This window comes from Anas acuta, chromosome 11 (genome assembly GCF_963932015.1).
Source record: "Anas acuta chromosome 11, bAnaAcu1.1, whole genome shotgun sequence".
NCBI classification, from domain to species: Eukaryota; Metazoa; Chordata; class Aves; order Anseriformes; family Anatidae; genus Anas; species Anas acuta.
In genome coordinates, this window is record NC_088989.1 from 7,585,770 (window position 1) to 7,596,749 (window position 10,980).

Here is a 10,980-nt window from a genome sequence, read left to right on the forward strand (position 1 = left end):
GCTGAGGGACTTGCAGGAGGTGGCTCTGCAAGGTCCCCAGGTCCTCCCCACGGTGCAGGAGAGGAGCTGGGGCATATTTGGGCACTGTGGTCTCCTCCACCTACCCGCACACCAGCCCTCATGCACGTGGGGAAGGCTGGCGAGGGCTGGAACCAACAAAATGAGGTCCCATCTGTGTGATGCATGCTCGCCATGTGCCACCGTAATTAAGGAGGATGATTACCGCGTGCAGATGTGCTGGTGTTGCACTTTGTCACTACGGCAGTAATTGCTTTTCTCACTTGGCGTTATGAGATAATAACTAAAGGTTTGTATTTTTAGCAGCTTTGTGGAATTTAGGTCCAATTTGTTGTGGCATTTCCTAATGTTCACTTCATCCTCGTTGTGCCTAACCCAGGCTGCTGCCACACCAATCAGTGGTGATTTTATTCTTAATTACTGCGTTTTAAAATGACAATTACGTTAAAAATTATATTATATAAAAACCAACTTACATTGCACAGATCTGTTAGGAATGGATGAAATAGAAGTCTACCCTTTTCTGGTTTTACAAGGTTTTTGCGAGTTGTTTTCCTTAATGCTGATCATAAAACAAGGAGCTCCCAACTTATCACAATATTTTGGTTTGCAAACACTATATGGAGATAAAAATAAAAAACGTAAAAATAAATAAATAAATAAATAAATTATTTATAGAAATAAGAAATCTAAGTTCCCTCTTGCATGAATAGCTGTAAATTAGAACTCAGAGGAGGAATTGCTGAAGTTTTGGGCTCCCATTTCTGACATAAATTGGGGGACACTGAACTGAAGTGAATGAAAACAAGAGTGGATACCAAACAGTCCCAATAAGCCACCTCAGCTGAGCCTGTAAAATATAGTGACTATTGCACTGGCCGGGAAATGCTGGGCTGCAGAACTGGAGGATCTCACTGCCGGGAAAGAAATTACTTGGCTCAGGTGCAGTCTAATATTTCAGCCTAATTTATTTACAGGTAGGTACACTCACGGGCAAGTATTAGGAGCATTAGAGCATTGGAAGGCCAACGTGAATCATGGATGGAAGCCTTCCAAACTCCACATACAAACTTTTCTTACAGAAAAGAGGGACCTGCACTCACATCTTAGCTGTCTGCTATCACTTTGATTTAACTCAGCAAGTTGTTAGTGACATCTCTGTGCTCCACTTCAGATATTTCATAAGGAAATAGTCATTGATTACCCAAGATGAAAGGCTTCAAATGGGACTAGCTGCTCCAGTGGAGGAGGCTTTTCTGCTGCAGCCATGGCTGGGTGTGCTGGACCTTTGCTCTGGCTCAGTAAGGACATTTCTGTGCTTTCCAGGAGAGGGAAGTTGCAGCAATCACTGTTTTTGTGGGAAAATAAATAAATAAATAAAAACATAATCAAGCAGCCTGCTGTGGACAGGTTACTACTGGGGGAAAAAATTCCCATGTCTTGCAGGTGGGTCCTGCTGCAAACCCTGGCTGAACAGAAAAACTGTACTTTTCCCCTTTTTAAATCATACCATCAGCATCTGGCTCATTTTATGGAAGGACAATCTGCACCCTGCAGATTAGTGAAAGCCTCCATTTATTATCATTACGTCAGTAATGTACCTCATCCCAACTCTTTGCTAATCACTCCAGCGATCATCTCGGGATGAGCGGCTTGCAGGGGACAAAATGCCCTCGGTGGGCATACAAACCCTTCTGCACCCTGTGCCACCCATGGGCTCACAGCACCCAGGTTGTGGCAGCTGCTGCACCATTGCCTGGTAAAAGGCACTGCTTAATTCCTGGTCTGTTTCTTTCATTTGAGACTGTTCGTCTTTTGTTCTCAGATAATGTTTTTAAATACTGTGTTTTGCAGGTTTTTTTTTTTATGAAACTCCTTCAGTGACCTACTTTGAGTTTAAAATAACCTTATTAGCAACACAGCAATGATAGTTAGCCTTCCTACATACGGTTTGTCTTCAAGGCATTGCTCTAACTTTAGGCAATCTTCACAGTGGTTGTGAGAGGCAGGTGCTCATTGCAGTATTTTGAGACAATTCTGTTAAAAACGGAGATGATGCAGAAAAAAAAAAAAGAAAAAGAAAAAAGAAAAAAAAAGTTAGGCCTGCTTCCCACAGATTTTTTTTTAAAGTCTAATACTAAATTTTGTTGGAAAAATGAGGTGATTAAGAAACATGGAGGTTATGGCTGTCTAACCTTTAGCCAGGAGAACCTCTCATGTATGAGCAGCAACAGGAAGGAGACCAGCATCTGCTCAGTCTTTACTGGTACCAAGACCATTCCTTGCATCTCAGTCATTTGTAGCTTTTCTGAATAATTTGACATAATGAAGCAGGCAAGAACAAGTTGAAAGCCCAGGAAAGTATTTCCAAGCTCCAACCAGCTCTACAATATTTGAGAACATGGCTAAGTCCTGAACAGAAGAAAAAAAATAGTGTTGTACTTTGGCTGCTTGTTCTTTTCAAGGTCTCTTGCTAAGCCCTAGGCTAAACCAAGTACCTTGCTTATGGGACATACTTGGACCATTGCATGTTACTGTTCCTTGGCCACCTCTTACCAGCCTTCATGCTATTTTGAAAAGAATTAAAAAATATCCAGAGGTAAACAACTGCTGTATTGTCACTGCAATTAGATCTGAACAATTCCCTGAGCAGCCAAAAAGCCCTTCACTGCTCAATTTTTGGACCATGCTAAGGCATTCGATATGCTGCCATATGTTTTGGCCTAGAGACTGGATTGAATGTCAAACAGAATGAGATTCTATATGTAATGCCGTGATTCATAGGACAGACATCATATTGGCACATTTGAAACAGCTGCAGGAGCAGAGCCTCAGGGATACCTGAAGGGGAAAAGAGAGGAGCAGCTGCCCTGAGCCTGGTGCTGGTTGACTGGGCACCCTAGTTTTAACCAACAGGTCATCTCCTAACGCCGAAGAGGTTTCATATGCCTCTATTGCAAAGAAAGGAACCCGAGGTTTGTGTACTTTCCATATACCCTGCCTCAGGGCCCGGGCTGATCCCCACCACGAAGGTTTAACCTGGGGGAGCTCGTCTTTGCCAGCGGCAGTGAAGTGCTGACACACTCCCACGGCAGTGAGACGGCTTTCCTCCACGCCTGCATTCATCTGAATTCCCCGGAGGTGAATCTCAAGTAAGAAACAATAGGCTTTGTGATTCATTGGCGCTGGCATGTGGGAGAGAAAACCCCGCTGTGCAGCGAGAGGCCCAGCTCAGCATCCTGCAGCTTCCCTCAGCACCAGTGGGTACCTGGGGCTCCTGGTGGGACCTTCACCCTGACCAGACGGTGATGGGAAATCCAAACACATCTTCCATTTGCTCAGCAAAGATTCTGGGATGACCCCTTACTAATAAAAAATGCTTACTATGTCTTTAAACTCTTCTAAGGGATGTGGGCATGTTTATTGTGGGAATAAACCAGCAAGCGCTTGCTGCAAATAGGGAAGTGTTGGGGATTTTCCTACCTTTTTACTTGATCAATTCTTCTCTTGTCCTAGTTGTCATCTGTCTGAGGTGGACCTCACTCTGACTCACCCAGCAATTATTGGGAGGGAAATCGATGGACAAAGTGGTTCCCATTTTGGAGAGCCAAGTAGTTGTGCTCCAGCTCATGATGTTTTTCAGGTTTTCATCCAAATGAAAACATTTTTGGCTTGTCAAACTGAAAGCACAAATCAATTCAGAGCAACTAAGTTAATTCGTTTTCTCTAAAAAGAAATCATTTAAAAAAATATCTCTGCGTAGGGAAGGCTGAGGTGAAAAATTATGTGAAATTACAGAATGAAAGTTGTTTTAAAATGAAAATCAGGGTTGTAGTTTGAATATCCAAATGCAATATGGAAGCAACTACAAAACCATCATTATTTTTGTTGGAAAGCTCCTTACTGTAGGTTTCCCTTTTGATTAATCAGTTGAAAACATCCGGAGATGATTTAGCTGGTCTTCATCTCATTAAGTTAAGCAAGAGATTGAATAAGTGGGCAGACCAGGAGGGGATATATGTGAGGGAGCCTTGCCCAGCTGTCTGGGAACTTGGCCTGTACACACAGCAGACAGTGACTGCCTCACTAGGTGGCATTGAGTTCCTGAGGCAGGTCCTGAGCTGCAACTTCAGAAAGAATTACGCTGGATGCGTCACTGTTCTTAAAAACAGAATATGGCACCGTGACTCATCCCACATAAACCTGTTAGTCCTAAAACACAAAGAAATGCTTATAAATGTCTTCTGGAAATTTTATTTCTCTGTTCAGATTGCTGAAGCAAATGGTATGGTGCGACAAATCCATTCCACTGTTTGTGCATTAAGTTTTTTTCCCCACTTTTCTCTGCCAGTAAATTGAAATGGAAAATACCTGCAAGAGACCCAGTATTTGCAGCTGTGCCATGGAACATCAAGAGCAATGGAAGGCTGACCTCCGAGGCTTTCAGTAATATTAATAAATTGTCACTCTTTGAAAGCCCTGTTGGCACTGCATTCTCTTCCTTGCAGAGTCATTTAAGCAGTTTCTACATAATGAAAATTATAGCACCACATAGTGCTTAATGAAAACACCTGGTGCCTGCATCTAACTGCTCCTATTGTAGCCAAACATCTCAGGATATTTACAGAGATGGGTTGACACCGAGGTTCTCCTTGATGAGGAAATCATCGGAGGCTGCAGGCAAGATGTACAAAGCTAGGCTCTCCTCTCTGCTTGGGAAGAAGTGGCAGCTGCTGGTTTAATCAAGGAGAGCTAGGGTGCATGCACATGCCTTGAGGCACTCACCTGTGGGACAGCTCAGACCAGGGTGGTTTGGGAACCATCTGTGCCACCACCTCCCTGAGAGGCACCTGGGAGCCTCTGGGAAATGCACCCAAAGGGGCTCTGCAGTATTGTCTTGGTTTCAGGGCCGCTTGCAGGAAGAAAATCAGATCCCTGCTGTGTGGGAGGGCTGAGGCCTCTGCTCCCCAAACCAGGATTTGCAGAGCCAAAAGGCAGAGCAGAGCTGCTGGGAGGACACGACACAGATGTGCCAGGAAGGAGTGTGCTTTGCCTGCGCTCAGCAGGATTCAAGCATGCCCAAGGTCTGTGTCAAAATCAGCCTCTTGCATATGAAAAGCCAAGCGCCTGGTGCCTTGGCTCTCCAGACCAGGTGAGGAGTGGAAGGTAGGGAGGTGCCATCACCTCCACATCCCCCTGCTAGCAGCGTCACCCAGGGACCTGGTGTCTGAGCACACCAGAAGCTGCAGAGGTGCCTTCAGCCTGCCCAAGGCAGAAATCCCAGAGAGTCTCTATGGGAGGGAGACTGCTCTGAGAGGAGCACAGAGAAAACTGCATTAATTTAAGCTCAAAATGAAATTAAGCATAAAATTTGAAATGAGGGAGCTTGTTGGCTGTCTCAACAGGAAATTACTGTCCCCTAACACAGTTAGGCAGCCTGGCCCCAGGGCGGCTGGGCAGAGCACTGTAGATGCCCTGAGCACAGGGAGGTTTGGAAAGGGGATGCTCAGGACTAGTTCAAGCACTTCTCAAGAGGCAACGCAAACAGACACAGTTGGCCAGTGAATCATTGACTGCTCAGAGTCACAGACACATCCAAAACACCAGCTCAGCCTCCTTTCATTTGTCTGATGGAGTCTGGTGGGAGAAGGGTGATGATCAGGTGTGAGGAGGTGACAATCCCTGCACAGCCCCTGGAGGCCCTGATGTGTCTGGTCCCCTCTGTCATGGGGCAGAGATGGCATCTTCCCCCTTGGAACAAAAGCACACACAACCATGCATTTGGGGTTGTTTCTGGACCTGCAGAATGAACTTTTCTTTTTTCCTCAAAAAAGGAAGGAGCTGGCACAAAGCAGCACTGAACCCCAACCCCATACTGACCTTCTCTGCAGAGCAAGCATTCCTTTGACCCTTCAACTCATCAGCAGTTTTAGTTTGAAATTATGCAAGGGATTACAGCTGCTGAAAGGAAAGGGCCTTACTCTTTCCTGGCTGAAATATTGAAGGTAATGGAGAGAGGACACGAAAAGGTCCCTGGGTGGAAATGTCAAAGAATAGGAATAAATGGGTATAAAAAATTGCTAGCTTTGTTCTCCCAAACTTGCAGCAGAGTCCAAGGCAAAAATTCTGCAAGGACACAGTGGATTAGTGATAACCCTCAAGAACAGAGGATAAAGCATAATTGAAAACAGCGTCATCTTCAGTACAGTAAGAGAAAAGAGCAGAGTTAACTCAGTTGGTAAAAATATCAGCTAAAACATCTCCTCCTTTTCATCAACAGGTCGATGTTTAATGAATATTTCCTATTAGAAACAGCAGGTAAGTTGGAAAAGGTCTGCTGGCGGGTTCCAAGTCTTCTGTAATGTTTGAACATATTTCACCAGTTTAGAGCTATGTTCACATTTATGCTAATAATCCCTCTTAAATACCAATTTAAACACAAATTCCTGAAGCTAAAACCCATTAGATATTTCTGTAGATGAGCACTGAAGATCTGAGAACTTGCATAGCACATATTGTAGTATGAGAAATAGCAGCAACCTAATAATACTAACTGCTTAGTAAACATAATGGAAATGAGCAGAGAACATTGAATACTTAATACAGCTCCTTTGTAAGTGTTAAAGACTGCCTTAAAGCTGCGGGTAAGGAGGTGAGGACTTGGCAGCTTCTTTTAAATGAGGTAAAACATAAGATGCTAAATTATGCATTTCAAGATCCAGAGAAGTCAGTGAAAACATCTTCAAAAGAAAGACTTAAGTGTAAAGATTCACTGTTTGCTGACTTCTGCCTATGTGCAGGCAAAATACATCTTCATCCCAGCCTTATGTTTGGTGGGAATTCAGATTTATCATACCTTTTGCTGAGTTCATGTTGGAAGGCAATTAGTGAAAGAGCTCAAGCAGAGGCCATCAATATTGCTCTGCTTGATTAAAAAACCCATCTGGAGCTGGCAGTGAAGTAGCCTGCTATTGGCAGGGGTTATTTAGTGCATCACCGTTCCTCTGCAAAACTCTGCATTTCCTCCATTATCACAGGGTGAGATCCCTGTGGGCGGAAACTTGGGAGACGGTTTTAAAAGTGAACGTGAAATAGAGTGAGACCATGGTGCTTGTCAAAGGGATCAGCCCTAGAGGCTGCTGGCTCCCTGGATTTTGGTACAGCAGATCCACCTGAGGGACTTCAGCACCATCTGGGTTTTAGCCCATCATTTGCTCCTTTAGCTGGTTATTGCAATGACCAAGGGTGAAGTACCTGGGTCTCCTGTCTTTTAACTCGCTAAGGACATGAAAGGGGCAAGACCTTTAGGAAGAGATTACATCTTGCTTTACATCATCTCTAATAGCTGGATAAAGAGCCAACGAGAGCTTGTTTTCAGCTCTAAAATCTTACTGATAGAGGGCTGTGTGGGTTGAGCACTGCAAAGAGAATACAGAAAAGTAGAAGTGAAACCTACCTTAAATGAACCTTTATTCTCACATTGTTCCTGTACTGGACTTTGCAGCTAAATCTTCAGCCCAGAATGGGTTGTGTGTCTGAGCGAACACCTGACAGCTCCAGCTGTATCAGCTGCTCCAGGGCAGGCACTACCACTCCTTACCAAATTTCTCTTGACCACAGCTTAGTAAGTATGCAGCAATTTGGCACGTCACATTCATCCTTTCCAGCCTTGCTCCTGTGCTAGCTGCAGGAGAAAAGCCACCATGAAATTCCCCCAGCTGCAGTTTGTTTCACCAGTTTATTTGTTTGACAGGAGGGTGGGGGATCACTGGAGCTCTGCATTTCCCAGCTGAAGCAGGCAGTGTAGTGGTGATGGTGGCTGTCAGCATTTAAAATGGTCAGCCAAGAGCAAAAGGTCTATTTAGCCGGGCTGGGAGCTGATAGTGATTGAGGAGGTCTGTGGTTGAGGAGGAGGAGGAGAAAAAGGGGCAAAGAAGATGAAGTAATGAAGTTAGACATAGTGGGTATGGTCTCATCGGTACTGGTTTCAGCTGAGCTCCCATTTTCATTCAAAACAATTGGTTCCAAAGAAAGCTACTCCCAGGAGTGGAACCCTTCAAAGTGAAAGGCTTTATCTTGGGTGAATCACTGAGTCATTAACAAAGGAAATCAGCTTGATCACTTATTTTTAAACCTGCTTTTCTCAGATTCCTCTGAAAGTGGAATTTCACAGCTCTCACGGTGCAGCCTCTGCTTACTGCCTGCAGCAACTAGCAGTTGTGGAGCAGCACTTCAATCACCTTCCTGCGTGCAGACGTTCACAAAGGGCTGCATTACCTTTCACAGCAATATATGGGCTATTTCTCACCAGCCGGGGCATTATTAAGTCCTTTCCAGCTCAAGGCTGGCACATTTCCTTTCAAGGTTTCAAACCTGAGGATTAAAAATCATGGAGAAATTCTCCTTCACTTGCTGCTAGGACAAAACCCTTGGATTTTTCAACCCCCAGGACCCAGATTTAGCTCTGGCATAACAGGGCATGGCTACTATTCCAGGCACTCCATCTGGATGCAGGATGCTATCAGCTGTAGGGACTCCAGGCCCAATGCTGTTTCTCTGGCCAGGGTGCTGGGAGGCTGTGTAATTACAGAGCCAAGCAGGCAGTGCAGGATGTCATGTAGAGGGATCTTCTCACAGGAGAAGGATGGAAGGAGAACGGGCTAAGCCTGCTCCCTGCCATCTGTTATTAAAGCATCTCATTTTTGCCAAGATCCTCCAGTTATCCGCTGAAGCCTCCCCACAATGCTGACTTTCACTCCTTGGATCTGTCTGGGTCCTTCTACTTTCATTCCAAATCACTCAAAAAATGCCATAACATGAGATTTGTACCAAGCCAGGGCCTCGGTCCTGCTGCCCAAAGACACTGAAGCATGGCACATCTTGTGCTGCTGGCAAAGGCACTCAGGCACTGAGGGAATGCAAAAGATGATTGAAAAAATAGATTTGAGTTAACATTTTAACAAGAAAACAGATATCTGGAAAATAAGGTTTTTCTAGCCTTAATGATTCTCAGATTTTGCCTTGACTGGCAATCCTGGTGGTGGAATACAATAGTTAAAAGAAGGACATTACTTGTACAACACATGCACATCATTTTAGATGGAAATAAATCTGGTGTTATTCTTTACCTTTGTGGGCTAGTCCAAGCTCCCATGTAATTTCCTGTGTAAGAAAACCATTACAAACAAACCTATTAAAAGTCTTTTTACCTGAATTTTATTACTGTAAGATACAGCTAATCACTCTGTTAGAGTCTGGGGGAACTAAGCAGCACACTGATAATAGAAACTGAACCCTTCTTTCAAGCTACCAGAGGGGAAGTACTTAATCCTTGGGTAATTTCACCCCAAAATTTCTTATTTACCTGTAAGCTCCCAATTTCATATTTATTTATTTTATTTTTTATTGACTCCAGTGGATTCAAATGGGCAATGCCACCAGACAAGAATATGGCCCTGAGTAAATTTCTCTTATCCTAAGAGAATACATCTAAATAACACCATAATACAGTAAGGCTGTACAGAAGAATATGTAGGAGAAATTACTGAAACCCAGCTGGACTATTTGCCAGGATGATATTACAGAGCTGGCAATGGAAACAGTTCAATTGAATATATTTATGATCAAATTCAACTGAAAGATATCGGTCATGATGGATTTTAATTAGTTTAATGGTTATGCCTAAAATGCAGTCAGATCTATCAATTGGAAATCCCTTTAGCAGTCCTTATTTTGTGAAGAAGTAGTGCTAGAGGACCATTCCAAAACAACAACAACAAAACATTACTCATACAGCGTGTACTACTTATGTACAGATATTGCTTCAGGTCTAAGGAAGTTACTGAGATAGTTTCAGAAATACTATCCGATCAACTAATTTTTTTATTTTTATTTTTTTGGAAGATCAACAAACTGTAGAGGCCATATTGAGCTTGCAACAGTGAGTGAATCTTTTTAGAAACCCCAGGGACCATTCCCAGCAGTATTTACAAGGAGAGCAGACCTGCCATTTACTCTTGGGGGTCACTGACTTTGTCTTATTTCCTTTGCTTATTTTATAAGGCAGAGTTCCCCCCCTGCCCCTCCTAATGTTTATTATTTTCAAACCAATTGAGTATTTATCCATGCTACCCATATTGCTAACAAAACAATAAACATTCCTTAGTGCAATATTTTTTTCTCTACCAGCCTACTTTCTGTTTGTGTTACACATCAATCATGCAGTCAGAGAGATGTGATACAGAATGCCATAAATTCATGAAAATCACTAATCAGATTCAATGCTGGGTGAAGGCCCCCAAATCACCTTCAGACTGGAGGCTAGTGCTGGGCTTGGCGAGGTGCTCTGCATTTGAAGACTTCATCTAGCGAGACTTCAGCAGCTGAGCCTCTGATTATGGCAATCACTGGGGATGGTGGTCAGGTTTTCAGCTCTGGAGAAAATCCTGAGGTTTGTTTTCATTCTAAATGAAAAAAAGATATGTATCAGAATTTTCCTGTAAACATGTTTTTTTCTTTTTATTTGGTTTGGGAACATGGGAGTGTTTCTTTTCACTCATGCTAGATCACGTAGTTCTGATACAACACTAACTTTTGTTTCAATAACATGAGAACAGCCATAGTCTGGTACTTATGCTGTTATTACAGCTAATATTCTACTGTATCAAAGTCCAGGTGAAACAGCTTCAAGCTATTATGAAAAAAGTATTCTGACATAATAGAGAAATGAGTTTCTCTGTTCTATCCTCTACGAGTTCAGTTCAGATTTCAAAAACTTCATCCAAAACCAAGCTCCTTTACAAAAACATTTCTAAGGCAAAATAAAAACAAAAAAAAAAAAACCACCACTCCTTTGAAAATGAATTCACTGTTATTTATTCACACAAAATCGTAGCCTTCTTTTGCATGCACAGCCTAGAGGAAGGGATCTGAGTTTCCCAGACCATTTCTTCTCCTACATCT

General features: G+C 43.2%; 1 long non-coding RNA gene across 2 annotated transcripts; it reads right to left on the reverse strand.

The window, feature by feature from the left end:
• Positions 1-968: 968 nt before the first annotated feature.
• Positions 969-7,806, reverse strand: LOC137862698 (uncharacterized). 2 transcript variants are annotated; one of them, XR_011100481.1, is made up of 5 exons: positions 7,475-7,806; positions 3,502-3,698; positions 2,214-2,430; positions 1,967-2,055; positions 969-1,366 (listed from the first exon to the last, which is right to left on the reverse strand). It is a non-coding gene; the product is annotated as an uncharacterized lncRNA (long non-coding RNA). The 2 variants fall into 2 exon arrangements; XR_011100480.1 differs by lacking the exons at positions 1,967-2,055; positions 2,214-2,430 and having other exon boundaries at positions 7,475-7,743.
• Between the last annotated feature and the right edge of the window lie 3,174 nt (positions 7,807-10,980).